Source organism: Pelobates fuscus, chromosome 2 (genome assembly GCF_036172605.1).
Source record: "Pelobates fuscus isolate aPelFus1 chromosome 2, aPelFus1.pri, whole genome shotgun sequence".
Classification (NCBI taxonomy): Eukaryota; Metazoa; Chordata; class Amphibia; order Anura; family Pelobatidae; genus Pelobates; species Pelobates fuscus.
Window position 1 is genome coordinate 288,954,233 of NC_086318.1, and position 23,812 is coordinate 288,978,044.

At 39.4% G+C, this 23,812-nt stretch overlaps 1 protein-coding gene across 2 annotated transcripts in view; it reads right to left on the reverse strand.

The window, feature by feature from the left end:
* The window catches only part of TIAM2 (TIAM Rac1 associated GEF 2), a 370,710-nt gene extending 347,500 nt beyond the window's left edge, over nt 1–23,210 (reverse strand). For both annotated transcript variants that reach the window (XM_063443422.1, XM_063443421.1), the window contains exon 1: nt 22,998–23,210. The gene's annotated coding sequence lies outside the window, so the exon portion shown is untranslated. The remainder of the gene's footprint in view (nt 1–22,997) is intronic.
* Between the last annotated feature and the right edge of the window lie 602 nt (nt 23,211–23,812).

Below are 23,812 nucleotides of genomic sequence, written 5' to 3' on the forward strand. Positions count from 1 at the left end.
GCTCAGAGCATTTTATATGAATTATTGTTGGAATTATAATGGATTTTAACAATTCGAACTCCAGAAGCTTGTCTATTCATTTGTATTGTTCATTGTTGTAGATGGACCATCTATAATATTCAAGACAGTATGAAATAAGTACATGCTCACTTCATATTTAATATGTAATAGAGAACTAGTTTGTGACTTGATATGCTAAATAGGCGGATTTGCGATACGTAGATATCAAGTGAGATTCTAATTTGAATTTTAAAAGAACACTTCAAGCACCATAACCATAATAGCGCACCACAAGGGTTATGGTGCCAGGAGTGTCCTGGAGCCCCCCCCCCTATGTAAATTTAGTAATGGTTTGACTTCTTAAGTGACGATACAGGGCTTTGATTATTGGCTGAGAACTCTCAGAAACTCTTAGCCAATGAGGCAGCCCTGCACTACAAGGCTTAGGAAAGGAGCTTCCAGATCTCAGCATTGGAAGAAGACAGACGAGGAGGGAAGCATCAACTAAATCTTTAACGTTTTCACTACTTATACTGGGGGTTGCCAGGGCAGTCCTGATACCATAACCACTACTTGGTGTTTGTAGTGTTCTGTTAATTCACTGCAGTTCTTTATTTAGTTAATAAACATCCCAGTCACACCTCATAAAAACATTTCCAGTGCCTTTTCTAACGAGCACATGGCTAATTAGTCACGTGTGCTTATAGCCGGCAGTTTTTGGGAACTGGTGAGTCATAAGGTCCATCCTAAAGCACAATTATATACAGGCTGGAAAATACTGACAGGATTATTTACTAAAGTGAAAATTCAAGTGAATTCAAAGTTCAAAGTTATTTTTAAATCTAAGTTCAAGATTGCCAAACTAGAAAAAATCTCTAACTCAGCTATGCTCCATGTTTGGCTACTCTGACTTTAACCCCTTAAGGACGGAGGACGGTTCAGGACCGTCATCTGCATTTTTGCGTTGCCGACCGGTGACGGTCCTGAACCGTCCTAACCGTCCAATGTACTTACCCGATCGCCGTCGTTCCCCCGGCGGCGATCGGCGGTGCTCCCGGTGTGGGGAGACTGCCTGCAGCCCAGACAGTCTCCCCATGGCGGTTTAGGACCCCTGTGGCCATGTGATCGCCCAACAGGGCGACCACATGGTCACAATAGGTGTCCTAGTCTCTGCCTGCAGGGGGACTGTCTGTGCTGACAGGCAGTCTCCCTGCAACTGTAAAATCAGTGTAAAATCAAAAAAAAATTTAAGGTTATAGTTAATAAAAAAAATATATATTATTATATATGTGTATATATATGATATATAGACATATATTATACCTATATAATATATGTCTATATATCATATATATAATGTCATGCTAAGTGTATTTTTATATTAATATGTACATATATTAATATAAAAATACACTTATAATTAATTTACACACGTATATATATAATATATATAATAACTATATATATTGTATATATATATTATTATAAAATACGAATAATAAATAATTTAAATTAAATAAAAAAAATTAAAAATAATAATAAAAATTTAAAAACAAATTATATATCTATACGAAATTTTATTCTAACTGTATTTTGATATTAATATATATATATTTATATCAAAATACACTTAGAATGAAATTGTATATATATCTATGTATATATAAATAAATAAAAAGAATGCGAACTATTCATATGTCCATATACAAAATTACATAAATAATTATATAAATATACACGTAGACTTCAAATATATAAATATGCATATATATTTAAATTCTACGTGCGTATTTATGTAATATTTTTACATAATTAAGTTATTTTATTGATTGCAATTTAAGGGACCTGCCTGCCAACCCAGGCCGAAAGTACAGAGAATTTAATTTGCTATCACTGTATTTTACCCTGTAACGTTCTACGACACCCTAAAACCTGTACATGAGGGGTACTGTTTTACTCGGGAGACTTCGCTGAACACAAATATTAGTGATTCAAAACAGTAAAACATATCACAGCGATGATATTGTCAGTGAAAGTGACTTTTTTTGCATTTTTCACACACAAACAGCACTTTTACTGATGATATAATTGTTGTGATACATTTTCCAGTTTTTAAACACTAATATTTGTGTTCAGCAAAGTCTCCTGAGTAGAACAGGACCCCCCATGTACAGGTTTTATAGCGTTTTTGAAAGTTACAGGGTCAAATATATGGGTCAAATATTTTTACATTGAAAATGGCCAGGTTGGTTACGTTGCCTTTGAGAGCGTATGGTAGCCCAGGAATGAGAATTACCCCCATGATGGCATACCATTTGCAAAAGAAGACAACCCAAGGTATTGCAAATGGGGTATGTCCAGTCTTTTTTAGTAACCACTTAGTCACAAACACTGGCCAAAATTAGCGTTCAATTTAGTTTTTTACTTTTTTCACACACAAACAAATATGAACGCTAACTTTGGCCAGTGTTTGCGACTAAGTGGCTACTAAAAAAGTCTGGACATACCCCATATTGAATACCCTGGGTTGTCTACTTTTAAAAAAATATGTACATGTGGGGTGTTATTTAGCAATTTATGACAGATAATAGTGTTACAATGTCACTATTGATACATTTTAAAAATGTATGTTTTGAAACCGCAATATCCTACTTGTACTTATAGCCCTATAACATGCAAAAAAATAGCAAAAAGCATGTAAACACTGGGTATTTTTGAACTCAGGACAACATTTTGAATCTATTTAGCAGTTTTTTTCATTCGCTTTTGTAGATGAGTAAAAGATTTTTCACATAAAATTCAAAAAACGTGTATTTTTTTCAATTTTTCATCATATTTTTTCATTTTTCTAAAATTAAATTACATGAGATTATATAAATAATGGTATGTAAAGAAAGCCCCTTTTGTCCTGAAAAAAACTATATATAATTTGTATGGGAACAGTAAATGAGAGAGCGGAAAATTACAGCTAAACACAAACACCACAAAAGTGTCAAAAAGATGCCTGGTCGCAAATGTACAACATCGCAAAAAAATCCGGTCCTTAAGGGGTTAAATTTGAACTTCTCGGGTGGAGCTAGCTGCAGACCAGCACGGACGCATCTTGGAAAGCTCCGTACCAACGCAAGCAAAAAAACAGATTTATTGGCGGAAATTAGGCACCTACCTCTCCCATACCTTGTCTACCTGTCGGAGAGGTGATGATGGATACGAAAAACAAAAAACCAAGGCCGGACAAACTCCCTCACAGCCACAACATCGGCAAACTCCTGCGGAACTCACAGAAGGCTGCATGGGAGAAAATGGCTGTGGGGAAGATGGATTTTCCGACTTCTCAGAGGAAGCCTACCCAGACCTGGGAGAAGGCGCATGGATAAATCCGTCCAAAGGGCACAAGACCAAGACACCTCCAGCAGGAGACCCGGTCACTGCAACCTTGTTGACAAAAATGTTTACAGAACTCAGGCAAGACTTAGCTGCTGACCGAGCAAGCTTCAAGGAGGCCATAGAGGGGGCCACCACAAGGCTTACCCTCCTAAAGGCCACTGCAAACTCCCAAGACACACGCATAACTATTCTGGAACAGAGAATTTCAGATCTCCACAAGCAACAACTTGGCACAGTCGAGAAAGTGGAGGCCCTGGAGGACAACAGAAGGAAAAATAACTTAAAGATCAGAGGGGTACCTGATGACATAGGATTTGCCGATCTCCCACACCATATGAGGCGCCTATTGGCAACATTACTACAACCTAAACAGGTTCCTATATTCAAAAAGGGCTCAAAATCCTTGTCTGGAAATAAGAGACCTGTGAGCTTAACTTCTGTGGCTGGGAAAATATTTGAAAGGTTATTAAGGGATAATATTCAAGAATTCCTTGCGAAAAAGATGGTTATCAGCAAAAAACAGCATGGTTTGATGAAGCATAGGTCATGTCAAACTAACTTGATTGCGTTCTACTAAGAAGTAAGTAGAAGTATAGATCAGGGTGTTGCAGTGGATGTGATCTATTTGGATTTTGCCAAGGCATTTGAAACAGTTCCACACAATAGATTAGTGTTCAAACTCAAGTAAATCGGTCTAGATGAAAATGCTTCTTTTTGGGTAGAACATTGGCTTAAAAATAGAGTACAAAGAGTTGTCGTTAATGGTAAATTTTCAAGCTGGACAGAGGTGGCAAGTGGTGTCCCTCAGGGGTCTGTTCTGGGACCCCTTCTATTTAACATGTTTATAAATGATCTTGAAGAAAGCATTAAAATACATGTTTCAGTGTTTGCAGATGACACAAAACTCTGTAAAATAATACAATGTGAGCAAGATATTACTTTGCTGCAGAGGGATTTAAATAGACTGCGACTGGGCACTCAAATGGCAGATGAAATTTAATGTTGAAAAATGCAAAGTTATGCACTTTGGCGTAAAGAATACACAAGCAACGTATACCCTTAATGGAAGCGAATTAGGGATAACAACACACGAAAAGGACTTTGGAATTGTTATAGACAACACAATATGCAACAATGTCAATCAGCAGTGGCCAAGGCCAGTAAGGTATTGTCATGTATGAAAAAGGGCATTCATTCCCGGGATGAGAATATCATTTTGCCTCTTTATAAATCACTGGTTAGACCACATCTTGAATATGCTGTGCAATTTTGGGCACCTGTTCTAAAGAAGGATATTATGGCACTAGAAAAAGTGCGTAAGCGGGCTACAAAATTAATAAAAGGAATGGAACATATCAGCTATGAAGAAAGGTTAACAAATTTAAACCTATTTAGTTTAGAAAAACGTTGCCTCAGAGGAGATATGATAAGATTATACACATATATTCTGGGCCAATACAAACCATTGTGTGGAAATCTATTCACAAACCGGACTTTACATAGGACACGAGGTCATGCATTTAGACTGGAAGAAAGAAGATTTCGTCTAAGGCAAAGGAAAAGGTTTTTTTTTACTGTAAGAACAATGAGGATGTGGAATTCTCTGCCTGAAGAAGTGCTTTTATCAGAGTCCATACAGGTGTTCAAACAGCTACTAGATGCATACTTGCAAAAACAGAATATTCAAGGATATAATATTTCAATGTAGGGTAATAACTGGGGTCAAGAAGGAATTTTTTTCCTAGCTTGTTGCAAAATTAGAAGTGCTTCAAACTGGGTTTTTTTTTTTTTTGCCTTCTTTTGGATCAACAGCAAAAAACAAATGTGAGGAAGGCTGAACTTGATGGACGCAAGTCTCTTTTCAGCTATGTAACTATGTAACTACGTAAAACACGTGAAAATAGATGGATGGCAAAAGCACCCCCAACTGATACAGCAGACCTTATTGTGAGGTTTCAAACCCTTCAAGACAAGACCGCTTCATTAGCAGAGGCCCGAGGGAAAACACCTCTGTCATTCGAGGACTCCCATATATTGCTGTTCCCTGACTTGACGAGGAGCACACTCAGCTGGCGCAAATCACTTCAACCGAGCCTACAACACTTTCACCTTCCAAGGGACTACCTACTGGGTGAGGAGCCCACAGGAACTAGACTAACATCTGGGCTGGCTGGGCCTGACGGCTCCGCGAACGGAGTCCACGACCACCTTGACCCGGTTAGACCCCACTACAGTAAGGGAATTTATACCCAGCAGGTGACACAGCCTAGAGAACTATACTGAACGGACGATTTTACATCCTTCAGGATGCCACAAACTCCACCACCACAACTCGTGATTATACTCACCAAGTTATAAATGTTATTTTGCTTAATGGTTATTACTCTACTACTTTGCTTTTGATCTCATAATCTTAAATACCTTACATATCTAGAAACTTTAGAGTGGGCTGATATATCTCCCCATTTAAAATCTCATGTCATTGAAATACAGCCTTATGCAAATGGGATCGCACATAGTGTGGTCATATGTAAGAGATGTTCATTCTAGCGCTAGCTCCGACTTCTCCTCCCCACCCCCCATAATAGAGTTAAAACACGTAAATCCCTGGAGATGTAAATCCCCCGAGCACTTAAGCTTACGCGAGACATACCGTTATTGAATATACCTCATTCATATGCCCAGTGGGGCTTATCTTATTGTATTATACCTGTTGACTAACTTGTTTAAAAAAAATAAAAAAAATAACTCTGCATGATGCTATGTACAAGATAATAACTATGCTTTTATTACTGTATGTGAACTCTAAAGGCAACAGCCCACATAATGTATTTCTTTTAAACATGCTGAGTGACCAAAATAAAGAATTAAAAAAAAAAATTGAACTTCCCTTTGAATTCTCACTTTAGTAAATAACCATAAAGTAAATACCTGTAAGTAGAGCAGTGTGTTTGATGATCATAAGGTTTGCTAGAGCCCAATGTGACTACCAGAGATATTAAAATATTTAAAGGGAAACTATAGCCACTAAAACAACTTTAGCCTAACGAGGCAGCTTTGGTGTATAGTTTATGCCCATGCAGTCAGTGTTAAATCACTTTCTTAACGCAGCCCTAGTCACAAATCCCTGCATATGACTTACACATCCTTCATAAACACTTACTGTAAAGTGAGATCTAATGTTTACACTTAATTTATTGCAAAATTTGTTTAATTTAGAATTTCTCTTCTGCTCTGTTAACAGCTTGGTAGAGCTTGCAGGAGCTTCCTGTGTTTAAAGTTCAATTTAAAGAGCAGGCTATAAAAAGTTAATATCTGATATCTGGTTCAGGGAAAAGGCAATTTTTACATTACTGCCTAGGGACGCCTCTAGCGGCAGTCACTCAGACGGTCACTAGAGGTGCTTTCCGGGTCAGCGTCTCCATATGCATTGAAGCCTCTGAATTGAGGTTGATAACACATATCACCATTGGCATTATTGGGAAAGCATAGAGCTTTTGCTATTCCATATGCACTAGCAGATTGAAGGGTTTGTAGGAGTTCTCCTTGCACTAATTTCAATAGAGGGGAGGGCTTTGGATGACTGGCAGAACTCTAAGAAACCTCTGAACTTTTAGTTCCTTTTTATAAAATAATTTATATGGGACAGGGAGGATTAGGAAACAAAATATAATGCTAGATCTGTTTCTTTAGCTTCCCTTTACATCCTGCAGAGCCGGCAGGAGAGAGGGAGGCACTGTGTGTATATGTGGGTGGCACTGTGTGTATATGTGGGGGGTAATTGTGTGTATAGGGGTCTGTGGGGGTAGGAGGGCAGATAAAGATATACTTTTTTTTATTATTAATAAAAGTATTTTAATTTAATTTTAAAAAAATTATTATTTTAATATCCCCCCTACTTGTGGTAACTGCGGCAATGCTCCGAGCTCGCGAAAGGAGAACCCGGCGGAGCTGCAGCTTAGAGCTCCCCATGGGCCCTCTCTCCCTCCACTTCCGGCTGCCAGCATTACAGTGCTAGCGGGCTGGAGAGGGAGATGTCTGAACTCCCCTCCAATCCTGCAGAGCCGGAAGGAGAGAGGGAGGCACAGTTTCCGGTGCTGTCATCATAGCACCAGGAAAATATCTTACAGCTCCCCTCTGTGCCCGTCGCAACGCCCCAGGGTGCCACGGCACACAGTGAGAATTGAGCAATGAAACTGCAGGGGCATAACCTATGCACAAAAACTGCTTCATAAACTTGAAGTTGTTTTGGTGATTATTGTGTCCCTTTAAAGCTACACTATAAGCAGCAAGACCACTTCTTCTAAAAAAAAAAAAAAGTGGCCTGTGTACAATGTAGCACATTGTCATTTCAGAGATACAGCAATGTTTACATTGCAGGGCTAAACACACCTCTAGTGGATGTAAGAGTAACCAGATTGTACTTTCACAAGGAGAACCAAGTCAGACTCAGTTCTTAACATTTCAATATTATCTACCCCTTCCATTCATAATCCCCCCCTACCCCTTCCATTCATAATCCCCCCTACCCCTTCCATTCATGTTATCTATGAGAAGCATTTGATTGGCAGAGTGCAGCCAATATCACGCATGTGCGTTTTGCCCACAATCCTTCTCTAAAAGAAGTATGTGATTGGAGAAGAAGTCAGTAAAACACCATCAAAAGGGAGGCGGAAGAGCAAGCTGGAAGGACTGAGTTTCGCTGCTGGAAAAAGGTAAATAAAGGGTAATTGAATCACTGAATCTTTTACATGTAAAAGCTGAGGTGACACTGATGCTGGGAACATTAGTTATATTGGCCTTAAATTTGAAATTCACTTCTCACTATTTTGGAAAACCCTGTTGCCCACTGAGGGGAACGTCTATCTTTACAGGATGCTATGCAGAGGTATAGTACTAGACATAATTAAAAATTAAAGTTAGATAAATATTACTCACCTTGTTTACCTCTCCGGGACTTCTCTTCCGAAGATTCCACCATCGAAGGTGACAGCATGCTTGCTGATGTCTTTGCAATCTCCTCTAATCCATTGCTCCTCACATAGAATCAATGAATTGGAGACCCAAGAGAGCCACTAGAGGTGAATTTAACCCTACAATGTAAAAACAATAAAGTTTCTCAAAAAGTTTAAAATTAAGACTAAAGGATCACTGACTTTATCCAGACCACGTCATTGATATGACATGGTCTGTGTGACTATAATGTTCCTTTAAACAAGCAATAATGGGACATATGTCTCTACCATCACAGTTTTATAAATAAAATAGCTTTTTTTGCTGTTGTTTTAGAAATGCAAAAAGATGCGGGGCGGAGCCTAGCCATGAGCCAGAGCAGTCGCATCTGACCTGAGCTCCTCAACCAAAGCCTAAATTAAGCAGTTTTTTCTTTAGAAATCCAACTCCAGAAAGTACCTACCCGACCGCTGGGAACACCATGGGCCGCAAACATAAAAAAACAAAGGCCGACAAAAGTCCGCCGGGTCAGAGCATTGGGGAACTGTTCAGGAGATCACAGCAAGCCGCATGGGACAACATGGTGGCCCTCTGAGACAAATCCTCCTGCTACTCTGAGGACTTTACCCACAGCCCAGAAGGGGGAGCCTCCACACCGATAAAGCCAACACCGAAAGCCACCCGGGAGTGCGGAAAGGGAGCCGGTCACAGCAGCGCAACTTCGCACAATGCTCGCCGAGCTACGCACCAACATAGCGGGGGACATGGCCCGCTTCCAAAAAGCTGTGGACGGTGTAGCAACGCAAGTCACCCAGCTTGAAGCTGCACACAGTACGCATGCCAGACTTAGTGCAGTGGAACAGGGCCTGGAGGACCTAAAGCGGTGGCAGCAACAAGCAGATGAGAAGATAGACGCCATGGAACACCAAAGAAGATGATACAATTTAACCCCTTAAGGACCAAACTTCTGGAATAAAAGGGAATCATGACATGTCATGTGTCCTTAAGGGGTAAAAGATACAGGGGATCCCAGAAACCCTGGTTTAAATGCGCTTGATTTTAATGCTGTTGTTTGCTGGATATTGTTTTATCTGTTTTTATTGCTGGTATGCGCATCGAGACCCTATGGGTAACAAGACTGCGTTTCTTAAGAATTTTTAATAATAATAATAATAATAATAAGAAACCGTGACTATGGAGGACTTACCTCATTTTATCAGGAGATTCATAGCTGCCCTTCTCCCGCCTAAAAACGCTAAAGCGATTAAACTTGAAGGCATGTTTCGCCTTCCCAAACTGGCAGGTGTACCATCTTCAGCAACACCAGACCTAATTCTCCAATCTCTGCAAGATAAAGCACTGCTTCAAGCAGCGATAAAAGGGAAAACCCTGATCACATTTGAGGGAGCCTCGCTACTAATATTCCCAGACCTCACCAGAAATACGCTAGCCTGGCGTCGGCCCCTGAGACTCCTTCGGCAGCAACTGAGAGAAAGAGAGATCCCTTACAGATGGGGACTGCCATGAGCACTCCTGTACACAGTGCAAGGCACGATTGACAGAACTGGAACCTACAAGGTACTGGAGGACCACATGAGCACGCTGGGCATTCTGCAAAATACGAAGAATACCGCAATGAACTTGTCACGCCTGGACCCAGCGACGATCCGGAAATTCACGCTTCGAGCACCGAGACCCTCACAACTTACCAGCGATGTGACCTAGACAGGCCCAGAGACTCATGGGGATAACCAGCCACACTCAGAGACTTACCCCCACATTCCACCAAACAGCTTAACAGCTTACATTTTGTTATAGTTATGCTTAACTTTTCTTTGTCTTTCTTTATTTTTCTAGTTTAACACTGCGACACCCTAGCCTCTCGTTAGCACACTCCACTACAACTCTAGATCCTACGCTACCCGAGGGCTCTGGGGCAGCCACCGAAGGGTTAATCTTGCCCAGATTCAGACCATCCGCCCGCTCCTGAGGTCATTTATCCCAATCGGCTCACCGGCGAGTTATTATAATAATATTGTTAGCAACACAACACTATACCCCCCCCCACCACCACCTATAAAATACCACTTTTACCGGTACTCCTTGCGAAGCCTACAACAAAGGGGGTCTACCCCCAGGGAGGCCCACTTACATTAAGGCAACATCCTTACGCCCACTCAACCTCCAACCCAGGGGGCTCACATACGATATCTGTGCGCTACAGCACTTCATGCTACCATTATAAATAAAATACCTCTCTATATACTTCTCTCTCGCTACTCTTTGCTATATATGAACACTATTTTACTGTGATGACAATCGTACCTATGACTTTCTTTGTTGATGTACAAAGTGCTGTTTTACCCAATGTGAACTTGATGCCATTCCTCTTGAAGTGAGACAAAATAAAGAATTTAAAAAAACAAAAAAAATGCAAAAAGACTTTTAGTAAGCTATTAGAATGCGTGAAGCAACTGTCCCCTTTTAAAAGCTTTGTTAGCTATGGCATGCTGGAAACATATTTCATAACCAACACTAACGATAACCCATGCTGTCGCTGCAATCTGGGAGGTAAGTCTTCTAGTTTGCTGCTTCCAAGTTCAATACATTCAGTTCAATTTGTCTGAAATGTACAAAGATTCAACTTAAGTAAATAAGAAGAAAATACCGTCAAATTATCAAGAATTGTTATAACTCATAAATTATTCGGGATTAATTCCTATACTGTCACCAAATAAAGTCAGTTTGGCTGCATGAGTTTCCAGCGAGCACTGTCTAAAGCTATAAATAATTTAGAAAACAAGTAGGGGGTCACAAGTGTCATGCAAGCTGTATGCGCATTCTCATTATAAGGGTTAACAAGATAGTTTCTAGACTTGTGCATTAATGCTTTTCAGGTGGTACAAACTAATTAGATTCCTTTGATTTTACACCCAAACAAATAAATTAGCCAGGATTTACCTCCACAGTCTTCTTCATATGATAATGAATAAAAAAAACCATAGCTAATATAACATCCTACCCTGACAATCACAATTGCTACAGCACGAATTTAAAAGGATACTCTAAGCAGCAGAAGAATTGTAGCTTAAATGGACACTCCACTGCCCAAATACAAAAAAAATAAAAATAAAACAACACTATTTTGTAGATATACTCCAAATGAAAATATGCATGCATTTAACCCCTTAACCCCTTCAGGACCGGACTGTTTTTGCGATGTTTGTACGTTAAGGACCAGAGCTATTTTAACACTTTTGTGGTGTTTGTGTTTAGCTGTAATTTTCCGCTCTCTCATTTACTGTTCCCATACAAGTTATATATTGTTTTTTTCAGGACAAGAAGGGCTTTCTTTACATACCATTATTTGTATCATTTCATATCATTTACTTTAAAAAAAATAGTAAAATATGGTGAAAAAAACCCAAAAAAACGTGTTTTTTGACTTCTACTTAAAAAATATTTTACTGATCTACAAAATCGAATGAAACAAACTGCTAAATAGATTAAACATTTTGTCCTTAGTTTAAAAACACCCAATGTTTACGTGTTTTTTTGCTTTTATTTGCAAGTTATAGGGCTATAAGTACAAGTAGGAAATTGCGGTTTCAAAATTTACATTTTTCAAATGTATCAATAGTGACATTGTACCACTGTTATGTCATAAATCTCCAAAAAACACCCCACATGTATATATTTTTCTTAAACTAGATAACCCAGGGTATTCATCTAAGAATATTTTGATACTTTCTATGCAGCCATTTTACCATAAACCTTTGTCAAACTTTGCATAGGTAGTTTATTTTTTTTATTTTTTTCACATAAATTGCAATTCAGGTATAAATTCACAGATTTTGTTAGGTGTCACTACCAAACAACACCCCAATATGTGTTCAGTAACATCTCCCGAGTACAGGGATACCCCCCATGTATAGGTGTTTTGGGTTGTTTGGGGGCTAAAAGGCCACATTTTGCAGGTGCGCATATCAGTTTCCCAGCTCGGAATTTTGACATGTAGTCAACCTGCATGCATGTCCTATTTGGGACATTTTTGAAGCTGGCCAATGTATTTTACCCCCATCAAACCATATATTTTTGAAAAGTAGACACCCTAGGGTATTTCACATGGTGGAATTTTTACACTTTCCATGCACTAATTCTACCACCAGGCTTTGTCAAACATTGAGTTAGTAATTTTTGTTCTGTTTTTTTCACACACATTGTACTTTAGGCATGAATTAACAGATCCTGTTATGTGTCACTGCCAAACAACACCCCAATATGTGTTCAGTAACATCTCCCGAGTACAGGGATACCCCCCATGTATAGGTGTTTTGGGTTGTTTGGGGGCTAAAAGGCCACATTTTGCAGGTGCGCATATCAGTTTCCCAGCTCGGAATTTTGACATGTAGTCAACCTGCATGCATGTCCTATTTGGGACATTTTTGAAGCCGGCCAATGTATTTTACCCCCATCAAACCATATATTTTTGAAAAGTAGACACCCTAGGGTATTTCACATGGTGGAATTTTTACACTTTCCATGCACTAATTCTACCACCAGGCTTTGTCAAACATTGAGTTAGTAATTTTTTTTCTGTTTTTTTCACACACATTGTACTTTAGGCATGAATTAACAGATCCTGTTATGTGTCACTGCCAAACAACACCCCAACATGTGTTCAGTAACATCTCCCGAGTACAGGGATACCCCCCATGTATAGGTGTTTTGGGTTGTTTGGGGGCTAAAAGGCCACATTTTGCAGGTGCGCATATCAGTTTCCCAGCTCGGAATTTTGACATGTAGTCAACCTGCATGCATGTCCTATTTGGGACATTTTTGAAGCCGGCCAATGTATTTTACCCCCATCAAACCATATATTTTTGAAAAGTAGACACCCTAGGGTATTTCACATGGTGGAATTTTTACACTTTCCATGCACTAATTCTACCACCAGGCTTTGTCAAACATTGAGTTAGTAATTTTTTTTCTGTTTTTTTCACACACATTGTACTTTAGGCATGAATTAACAGATCCTGTTATGTGTCACTGCCAAACAACACCCCAACATGTGTTCAGTAACATCTCCCGAGTACAGGGATACCCCCCATGTATAGGTGTTTTGGGTTGTTTGGGGGCTAAAAGGCCACATTTTGCAGGTGCGCATATCAGTTTCCCAGCTCGGAATTTTGACATGTAGTCAACCTGCATGCATGTCCTATTTGGGACATTTTTGAAGCCGGCCAATGTATTTTACCCCCATCAAACCATATATTTTTGAAAAGTAGACACCCTAGGGTATTTCACATGGTGGAATTTTTACACTTTCCATGCACTAATTCTACCACCAGGCTTTGTCAAACATTGAGTTAGTAATTTTTTTTCTGTTTTTTTCACACACATTGTACTTTAGGCATGAATTAACAGATCCTGTTATGTGTCACTGCCAAACAACACCCCAACATGTGTTCAGTAACATCTCCCGAGTACAGGGATACCCCCCATGTATAGGTGTTTTGGGTTGTTTGGGGGCTAAAAGGCCACATTTTGCAGGTGCGCATATCAGTTTCCCAGCTCGGAATTTTGACATGTAGTCAACCTGCATGCATGTCCTATTTGGGACATTTTTGAAGCCGGCCAATGTATTTTACCCCCATCAAACCATATATTTTTGAAAAGTAGACACCCTAGGGTATTTCACATGGTGGAATTTTTACACTTTCCATGCACTAATTCTACCACCAGGCTTTGTCAAACATTGAGTTAGTACATTTTTTTCAGTTTTTTTCACACACCTTGTACTTTAGTCCTGAATTATCAGATCCTGTTATGTGTCACTGCCAAACAACACCCCAATATGTGTTCAGCAAGATCTCCTGAATACAGTGATACCACCCATGCATAGGCTTGTCGGGTTCTTTGGGGGCTAAAAGGCCACGTTTGGCAGGTGCGCTTATCAGTTTCCCAACTTGGAATTTTGACATGTAATCAACCTGCGCCCATGTCCCATTTGAGCCAATGTATTTTACCCCCATCAAACCATATATTTTTGAAAAGTAGACAACCCAGGGCATTTTAAATTGTGGTATTTTAACACTTTTCATGCACTGAATTCTACCACCAGCCTTTGTCAAACTTTTGGATAGTAATCTTTTTTTGTTTCTTTGTCACACACATTGTACTTTAGGCATGAATTAACAGATCCTGTTACGTGTCACTGCCAAACACTGCCCAATATGTTCAGCAATATCTCTTGAGTACAGTGATACCCCCCATGTATATGGTTGCCGGGTTGTTTGGGGGCCAAAAGGCAACAATCAGAACTTGTACATGTCAGTTTTTCAACTTGATATATAGGTATGCTTGGTCTATCTTCAGTTTGACATATTTTTGTACCCCCCAGTTAATGTTACCATCATGCCAATATGTATAGTATATATTTTTATAAAGTAGACATCAAATGTTATAGAGGATGGGGTGTTTTGACTTCTTTCCCCCAACCATTTTGCCCCCCAAAGAAAGTGTAGTGGTATTTTCTTTATTCTGGTTTTTATGCACACGTCATCTGGTTTTGGACAGCTGGTTATGTGTTACTGCCAGAAAACTTGTTAGGCCAAATGTGCAGGTAGCAAATGTACATTTAGCAGCAATCTTTAAACTGACTCCTGCAAATAGAATCTAAATGGAGATTTGGGGGAAGGAAACTGACTAACAAAAAAATGGCTGCTTTCCAAAGAAACAGAAAATAAAATAAAAATTCAGGAACACTTCTTACAACTGTTCTGTGTGGTACTGCTTGAAACATGTTCCTACACAGAGTCCTGGTTTCGAAGGACAATCAGGACAGTGAAAAGGGGTGTCTGTCCTTTTCCCGTTTTTAAAACAGACCCGGCAACGTTTCTGGGGGTTTTTTTTTCTAGCAGTTGGCGGTAACTTAAAAATAAAATGTCTGGACTCAGCTTGCACCGTTGTTGGAACTTGTCCATCTCCATAAATTGTTAAAGAAATTATTTTCAATTGAAATTGGAGAAAGGTGATTTTCCCTGGATTATTTTTTTTAAAAAGTAAAAATGAGTTGTGGGTTGCTATTTGCATCAGATATATAGCCACCTTTTTATACCATGCTTTGGTTTTTCGTAAAATAAGATACGGCTGCATAAGCTGATCAGCCAAATCAACACCACCCATGTACTTATTATACGCCCTGATGCAAACCGGTTTGGACTCTACTTTGCCCCGGACAGAGACGTCGGACATGCGTTCATCATGGATGGTGGTGAGCATTTGGACATCCTTCTTGTCCCTAAATTTTAGTGCAAGCACCTCAGCTTTCCGAAGTGCTTTACATTCGCCTTTTTTTAATTTTGCATCTATGAGAGATCGTGGAAAATCTTTGGAATTTTTTCTGGCAGTGCCGCAGGCCAGTGTCTGTAAAGCATAAAGGGTTTTAAATAGACGGACACTACTATAAAAATTATCCACATAAAGGTGGTAACCTTTATTAAACAAGGGGTTTAGTAGGTCCCATACAAGTTTCCCACTTGTCCCCAGGGAGTCAGGACAGTCAGGAGGGTCCAGTTGACCATCTTTCCCCTCATATACACGAAAGGCAAATGTGTATCCGCTTTCGCTCTCACACAGTTTGTACAGTTTAATGCCATACCTAGAGCGCTTTGAGGGGATGTATTGTCTGAACCCTAATCTCCCTTTGTATTTCATTAGAGATTCATCTATGGATAAATTTTGTTGGGGGGTATAAACATCCGAAAATTTGTCCTGAAAATGGTCTAGCAGTGGGCGTATTTTATAAAGCCTATCGTATTGGGGGTGATCTCTAGGGTGACAGAGGGTATTGTCACTGAAATGTAAAAATCTCAGCAGTAACTCGTATCTGGCTCTAGGCATGGTTTGGGAGAATACTGGACTCGACATTATTGGGTTGGTGCTCCAGTATGAGCGAATCGATGGCTTTTTTATAATCCCCATGAGCGATGTGAGAGCCCAGAATTTTTTAAGCTCTGGGACATCTGTGGGATGCCAGTCATGCTCCCTGGCTGTATAGCTACCTGGATTGTTGTCAATAAATTGGGTAGCATACAAGTTAGTCTGGGAAGCAATCTCCTCCCAGATGGTATCCCCTAAAAATAGTTCTACATACTGCATTGGGGAGAAGCCATCCACATTAACATTAATGCCTGCGTTGGCACTAAAAGGGGGGACGTTGGGCTCGGCTAACTGTGGAGGTACCCAGTCCTCCTCCACATTTGGCATAGCAGAGGAAGCACAGCTTCTTTCTTCAGCCGGCTCACACACAGATGACATGTCGTCTTGACTAGACATGTCAGAAAACTGACCTGGGTCAAAATCTGACGCAGTGTCAGTGGCGTCAGAGTCTGACGCCAAGAAGGCATATGCCTCCTGCAAGTTATACATACGCTGCATGTTTTACACACGACTAAAACAAATTACAAACACACAAATTTTTTTTTATACTTTTTTTTTTTTTTTTTTTTACTAAAACAGACTAAACAGCAATCCCTAAACTAACTCCTGTCACAAAAATCTAATGGAGATTTGGGGGAAGGAAACTGACTGACTACGACAGACTACGACAGACTACGACAGACTACGACAGACTAAGACAGACTAAAACAGACTAAAACAGACTAAGACAGACTAAGACAGACTAAGACAAATATTTTTAAAACAAATTTAACCCTTTAAGGGCAAAAAAAAAAAAGACAGACAGTACAAATGCACTGCTGAAACAGATCTGGCAGGGAAGGGGTTAAAATGGATTTTGAATTCACTGCTGATACTTTTTACAACTCTCTGGAACACTCTGCTGCAACAAACTATCACGATCTCTGTCTCTCTCTCCTCACAAAACGCTACAGAGGAGAGAGGGGCAGAGATCACTGTCAAAGTGAGTGTTTGTAACACCCACTTTGACAGCAGCCAATTGTGAGCGATCGCGGATCGCTCACACACCGTAATTGGATGTTACTATCTGCCTGGGATGTCTGGCAGATAGTTACATCATAGTACGGGCAAGAGCGATCTTTGATCGCTTCCTGCAGCCCGTTTTCCGCTATGACGGTTCAGGACCGTCAGCGGTCCAAACGCACGTTTTACCGCTGACGGTCCTGAACCGTCCGCGGTCGTGAAAGGGTTAAGGACTGAGCCAAATGTGCACGATGTGATCAAAACAAAACGTAAACAAAAACTTGAATTTGCGCTATATGTCTGTTCAGGCGTAATTCGCCTCTTTCATATTATATGCACCTACACTTATTATATATAATTTTATTCAGGGAAAACAGGGATTTCATTTAACATCAAATATTTAGGTATGAAACATAATTTAATATGAATAAAATGTAAAAAAAAAATGGGAGAAAACAAGAATGTAAAAAACATTTTTAGTTCTACGAGACATTCTAACTGTGAATGTCATAATATGGTTTGCTTTTACTGCAATACAATACACATATTTGTATTCAGCGATGTCTCACGTGTAAAACAGTACCCCCTATGTACAGGTTTTATGGCGTTTTGGGAAGTTACAGGGTCAAATATAGCATGTTAAATTTTTCACTTTTTTCACATTGAAATTCGCCAGATTGGTTACTTTGTCTTTGCCATATGGTAGCCCAGGAATAAGAATTACCCCCATGATGGCATACCATTTGCAAAAGTAGACAACCCAAGGTATTGCAAATGGGGTATGTCCAGTCCTTTGTAGTAGCCACTTGGTCACATACCCCATTTGTAGACAACCCAAGGTTTTGCAAATGGGGTATGTCCAGTCCTTTGTAGTAGCCACTTGGTCACATACCCCATTTGCAATATCTTGGGTTGTCTACTATTGCAAATGGTATGCCATCATGGGGGTAATTTTCATTCCTGAGCTGCCATACTATAATTCAATTTTACACTGTTTTAAACAGGCACTCCCCCTGCTGGCACTGCCTTGGACGGCTATGCCGCGATCACATGGCCCAGGGGGGCTGAAAAGGACAGAGGGGGACTCCCTGGGCTACCAGGTAAGTAGAAAGAACGTTGGGGACGTGCTATGCCACCCCCCGGCGTTTAGAGCCGGTCCCCAAGGACGGCATAGCACACCTGCCGTCCTTAAGGGCTTAATTATGCATTGTCATCATTGTGGGTATATCTAAAAACAGCTTGCAAAAACTAAAGTTCTCTTATCTGCTGGCTCTGCAAGTCCTCCTCTGCTAACCTCGCCCAGACTTTCCGTGGTTGTCCAATCACAGACTTCCCAATGCAGTTCAATGAGAAGTCTTTGAAGGCAGTTTCTATAGGCAATTGCTGCCTTTTGCGTTTAGCTCCACTGAGCTAACCAAACCAGGATGTAACAAGGCCAGTTGCCAGTTTTCACACTCTTCACATAATATGCACGTCAGCAAACTAAATTTGTAGGTTCCCTGCTCAATTCTCTGTCATTTTGGAGTTAAATCACTTCACTGTTGCTGTGACGACATACTTCCCTTTTCCCAAAGCTAATTCACTAAAAACACAAGATGAGGCATAGTTTAGCAGTATATGACATGGCATGCTACCTTCCTATTTACTCTTACTGTACTGGCGCATGTTTACTCTTACTGAACATACAATCTTATACAAGTCTCAAAGAAAAGCTGATCGACAAATCTCTATGCATTAACATCTTCTTGTTTCACGTACTAAACCTATACATAAGCTACTCGAAATAGAACTGACCTCTTTTATTAATATAAAATTGTGCAAGTATTACCATGTACCCTACTGTTATAACTGTTATTGAAAAGCATGTGGATTGCCGTTGGGGTACCACATGCGCGTCGTGATAGCTATATACACTGCAAAAATAAATAATTTTTTAAAAATCATTTTAGTTTCTAGTATGAAACACTGCACCATTTGTGCCTTGAATACAATAAAACAATCTAATACTAAAGAGGACATGAGCCACTGTATTATGAAAATGCTACAAACCGGCACTGCTTGAACTAACAATTTCTGTGAAGGATTAGCATGGTACTATCAATACATTTAGAGCAAAATGAGTATTTGTTAAAAAATAACGCCTTTATTTCCCTGAAATTCCAATAGAGTCAAAAGATATACTGAGACAAAGTAAACTACTTTGTCTAAATATTTTTCCTACACCTGACACTTACAGACACTGGGCGGAGCTACCACCATCTAGAAGTGTCAATCCCCCATCAGTTATCAGTAAATTGGCTCTGTCTATGGAGGGCCCCGTGGTCTCGCGGGAACCTTCATGATTTCAATGCTGTACTCTTGCACATTTGGCTCCTGTCACTTCAGAAGAGGACCAACCAGAAGAAGATGGTGGCTCCCATGAGAGACAGGTCCAGGTAAGTTAAACTCATTTTATCTGCCCCTCGGGTACCGGACCCTACCAGCGGAAATGTCACCGTTGGGTGTCTTTGCAAATTATGCAAACTCCCCAGATGGTAACAGGGTCACTTTAACCATTAAATATATTGGTGTACAGTTACTTCCCAACTTAAAGGGCGTATTTCATCATCTTCTTAAAAAAGTTAAAAGACTAGTTCAGCCCTGCTGGAAGGAAACAGAACATCCAACCTAGAGACATGATAAAGTACTAAATATAGTGAAGGTGAAGCATTAAGAAATTAGCTCTCTCTCCATCTCAACTTGTTAAATGGATGTATAAAACACATCAACAATTTACAACAAAGCTTCTGGAGTGTGTTTTTAAAAGCAGTTGTTCTTTCACCTTCAGAACCCCACCCTCAACCTCTCCCTGGGCAGGTTAAGAAGCTACAGAGACACAGTTCAGGACACAATATTTTTTGTTTATAAGAATTAAATACTATACAGCATATTATATATTTTATAAAACAGGCACTGGAAGGTTAATTGCACTTTAAAAAGCCACTGTTATAACATTGTGTAAACAAATATGTATAGATGGTTCTATAATTTGTCAAAATTAAGTGTATGGAAAGGTGTGTGGAGTAGTAGCAGTGAGCATAGTGGAAGGGGGGGCATTTTATTTTACATTCTTTACTTCCTGCTGTTTCTCAAAAAAGTACGCAAAGGCGCTAAGAGGATGGAAAATTGCATTCACTGCCTGCAAATACCATATAATCAATTTACAATTTTGAAAATGTATATAAATTGAGGTATATATTCATTACTTTATTTCTATTATATTGTTCTACTACATTTGGTCTACAATTTACAACATTTTTAGCCCATGACACCTAGTATATATAACAAAATAAACAGATCTAAATGAAGAATATCAACAAACAAATGTTATATTTGATGATTTAACTCAGTAGCCGGCTCAAAATATGTTATCAGTACCCACTGGAATTGGAAGCCACGTTTGCCAATTTTAATTTTACAGGATTTTTTTTTTTTTTTACAGCGACAGTATTATTCATTGTGCATGTCTATTTGTATACCATATGCAACTAATGCCAACTGTGCACACCAGAAATTATGATGTCTTATTCCCATGCATCCTTCTAATTCTCACTCATGATGTTTTCAGTAATATTCACAACCGCTGGCCGTCATGCACTATACACAGTGTTTCAGCTTGAAATTATGCCAATATTAAAGATTTACAGCTCCACCGTAGGCTCTTGTAAATCAGCAAGCCAGAAACGTTGATTTTGAGCTGGCTTTGCCAATTTTGTCAAAGTTTTGCATGCCGTGTCCACGTTGCAAGCAAAATTTGGATTGCGCTCTCTCTCCTTCCAGCAGAAAGAGCCAATGCATGGACAGTGCATGCACAGATTGCGATTCTGCCATTATCTTAGCATAGTCCAATTTACTAAACAACCAACCAAGCTATGTGTAAACTGACAGACACAGCAGTAAAGCTATCAATTTACAGAGTGGTTCCATTTATCCTAAGTGATAAGTGGAACTGCTCTTTAGGGATAAACTACTTATACCATAACTCACTGGTAGGATTCTTTTTGGCACCAGTAGCAGACTAAATGAGGGGTAATTTTAATCTCTAATTTCCCTTTAATTCGCGTATATGGTCCCAGAATAGCATTAGGTAGTTTAAATTAGCGGTTTTAGGAATTTTACCAATTGCAAATTCAGTTTGGTCTGGGAACCATGTGATATACCTAGGTGATAGTGGGGGTTAGGTCATACTTGAAATTGACAGAAATATCAATGCATCCTTCCTGGTAAAATATTTTAGAAATTAATAATACAAAAGAACATGCATGTTATCTTACATGCATATGCTGAGAACATCTCTACATTTCATGTTTACAATAGACCTTTTTTTTGCTGCAGGACAATTATAAATTACATTCTATAGCTACCAATGACATATTGATAAGGAAGATATAATTAGGGACTATGCTATCTGGTAGACTCATCACTAATTGATGGGTGGATATGGCCAACACCTGGTATAGTATTCAATTTGATTAACTGTATATAGTAAGCATCTTTGAATGTCAGAATCTGATCCTTTCTCTATTTCAACTCTTTACAAGTTACAATATTTAGTCTTAACATTAGCTTGAAAGTGAACTTTATCTACAGTGCTTGCACATATATCACCTTATTTACGAATGCTCGTCATGTATCAAATGTTTTGTAAAAGATGAATTCAAATCGCAGTACTTGTTGTATGTTAGATCAATCCACACTGGCATTTCAGCTATGTATAATACCAATACAAATTTCTAATTTCCCCAAAGCATCACTGGTTTCAAGCAAAACTTGCTGAAGAATAATTTTAAACAAACATAATTTAAAATGAATGTTTTTTTATGACAAGTGAACTCATAACATTGGTACACATGTGATGTCAACTAATAACGTACACATTGATACACAAAGCTGTCATGTACAACACCCATAATACATACAACTAAACAAGACTTGTGCAAGCCTTTTTATTTATGATGTACCAACGATGTGCAAAGCGTGTTACATGCTTGGATGTATATATGTGCTGCTGTCATATTGTATATATGTGGGATAGAGCAAAACAGTGTGCTTCTTCTATTAGTAGTCTATATTTTCAGATTTTGAGATATAAAATAGACTTCAAGAGGTCTTGTTGAAGATATACAAAGCTGCCCCTCGTTTTTTCTAATCTAAAACCAGTCTCTCCTCATAGATTGCTCACCAATGTACAAAACGTACACTTGACAACATTACAATTACCTCGGATCGAATTACAAGCATTCAAAATACAAATTCAGGAAACATCCCCTCATGAAAACACAAAGTATAGATTTACTAAACAAAAATCTACAAAGCCATCTTTCACAAAGTTTATTTTTAATAACATGAGCATTTACACCCTAATGACAACGTTCGCTCAAATCTGACACAGCTGTAATTTATTAAAAAGCCAAATAATAAGCAGACTTCAGGCACCACAGCAGGCGATGAAAATAGAACTCTCTAATCCAAATAAAATCTAAAATCTCCTCCCAACTGAATTCCCAGTCTAAATGTAGACTTAGTCTGACGACTCCAAAGGAAAAATTAAAGACTAAAAATCACTCACATAAACCATGAATATCAGCATGCAGATACAAGCAGAGTATCTCTCGCTCCGTGCTATTTTCTAAGATTTGAATGGATATTGTAAGGAATAATAAAGTGATTACCTTGTCTAGTTACAGAATTCTAGTGGCACTGCGTTCCATTAATCAGTTGAGCCCTACAGAAAGTTGTTTTCCCTCTGGATCACAGGATTGTGCAGAGCTCTCAAGTATGCTGCCTTGATTGCTGTTGTTATGTTCAAGAGTCTGAAAATCGTGTCCTGCTCATTAGGAGTTAAACTTATATTATGCACACTACGCTGTGTAAGACCCTTTCCCTGCCTTAGCCCTTCTGTAAATCTGGACAATGTCTAGGAGACATAGATGCACCTCCTCATCGTTCCCTCCCACTCAGAACTCCATCCGCCAATCCACGCACAGGGATCATGGCTGCATTTGCATACAGTGAGATGGCGGCCAATAAAAGGTGGCGGGGTTCTAAGGAGGCGCGGCTTCGCGAATGTGTAGCAACATCAGGTATAATAGCGCTCCTGACTGTGCTTCCACTTCATTATTCTCAGCGTATGGAGATTCTCACCGGTGTCCTGTTACTCCATGATATAAACACACACACTGACAAATACAATACTTCACAGATAGATACACAAACACTGGAACACACATTCTGAAACATACACACGGATACACCACAGATATACATACGGACACATACACACAGATACTCACAAACTGCCATATACACACACAGATACAGACAGTGCCACATACACCCAGATACTTCACAGCTGCACACACGGACACATACACACAGATACTCACACTGACACATACACACACACACACTGACACACAGAAAAACACTGACTCATACACACAGATACATATTGACAGACACATGGATCTTTATAGAATGGAACATG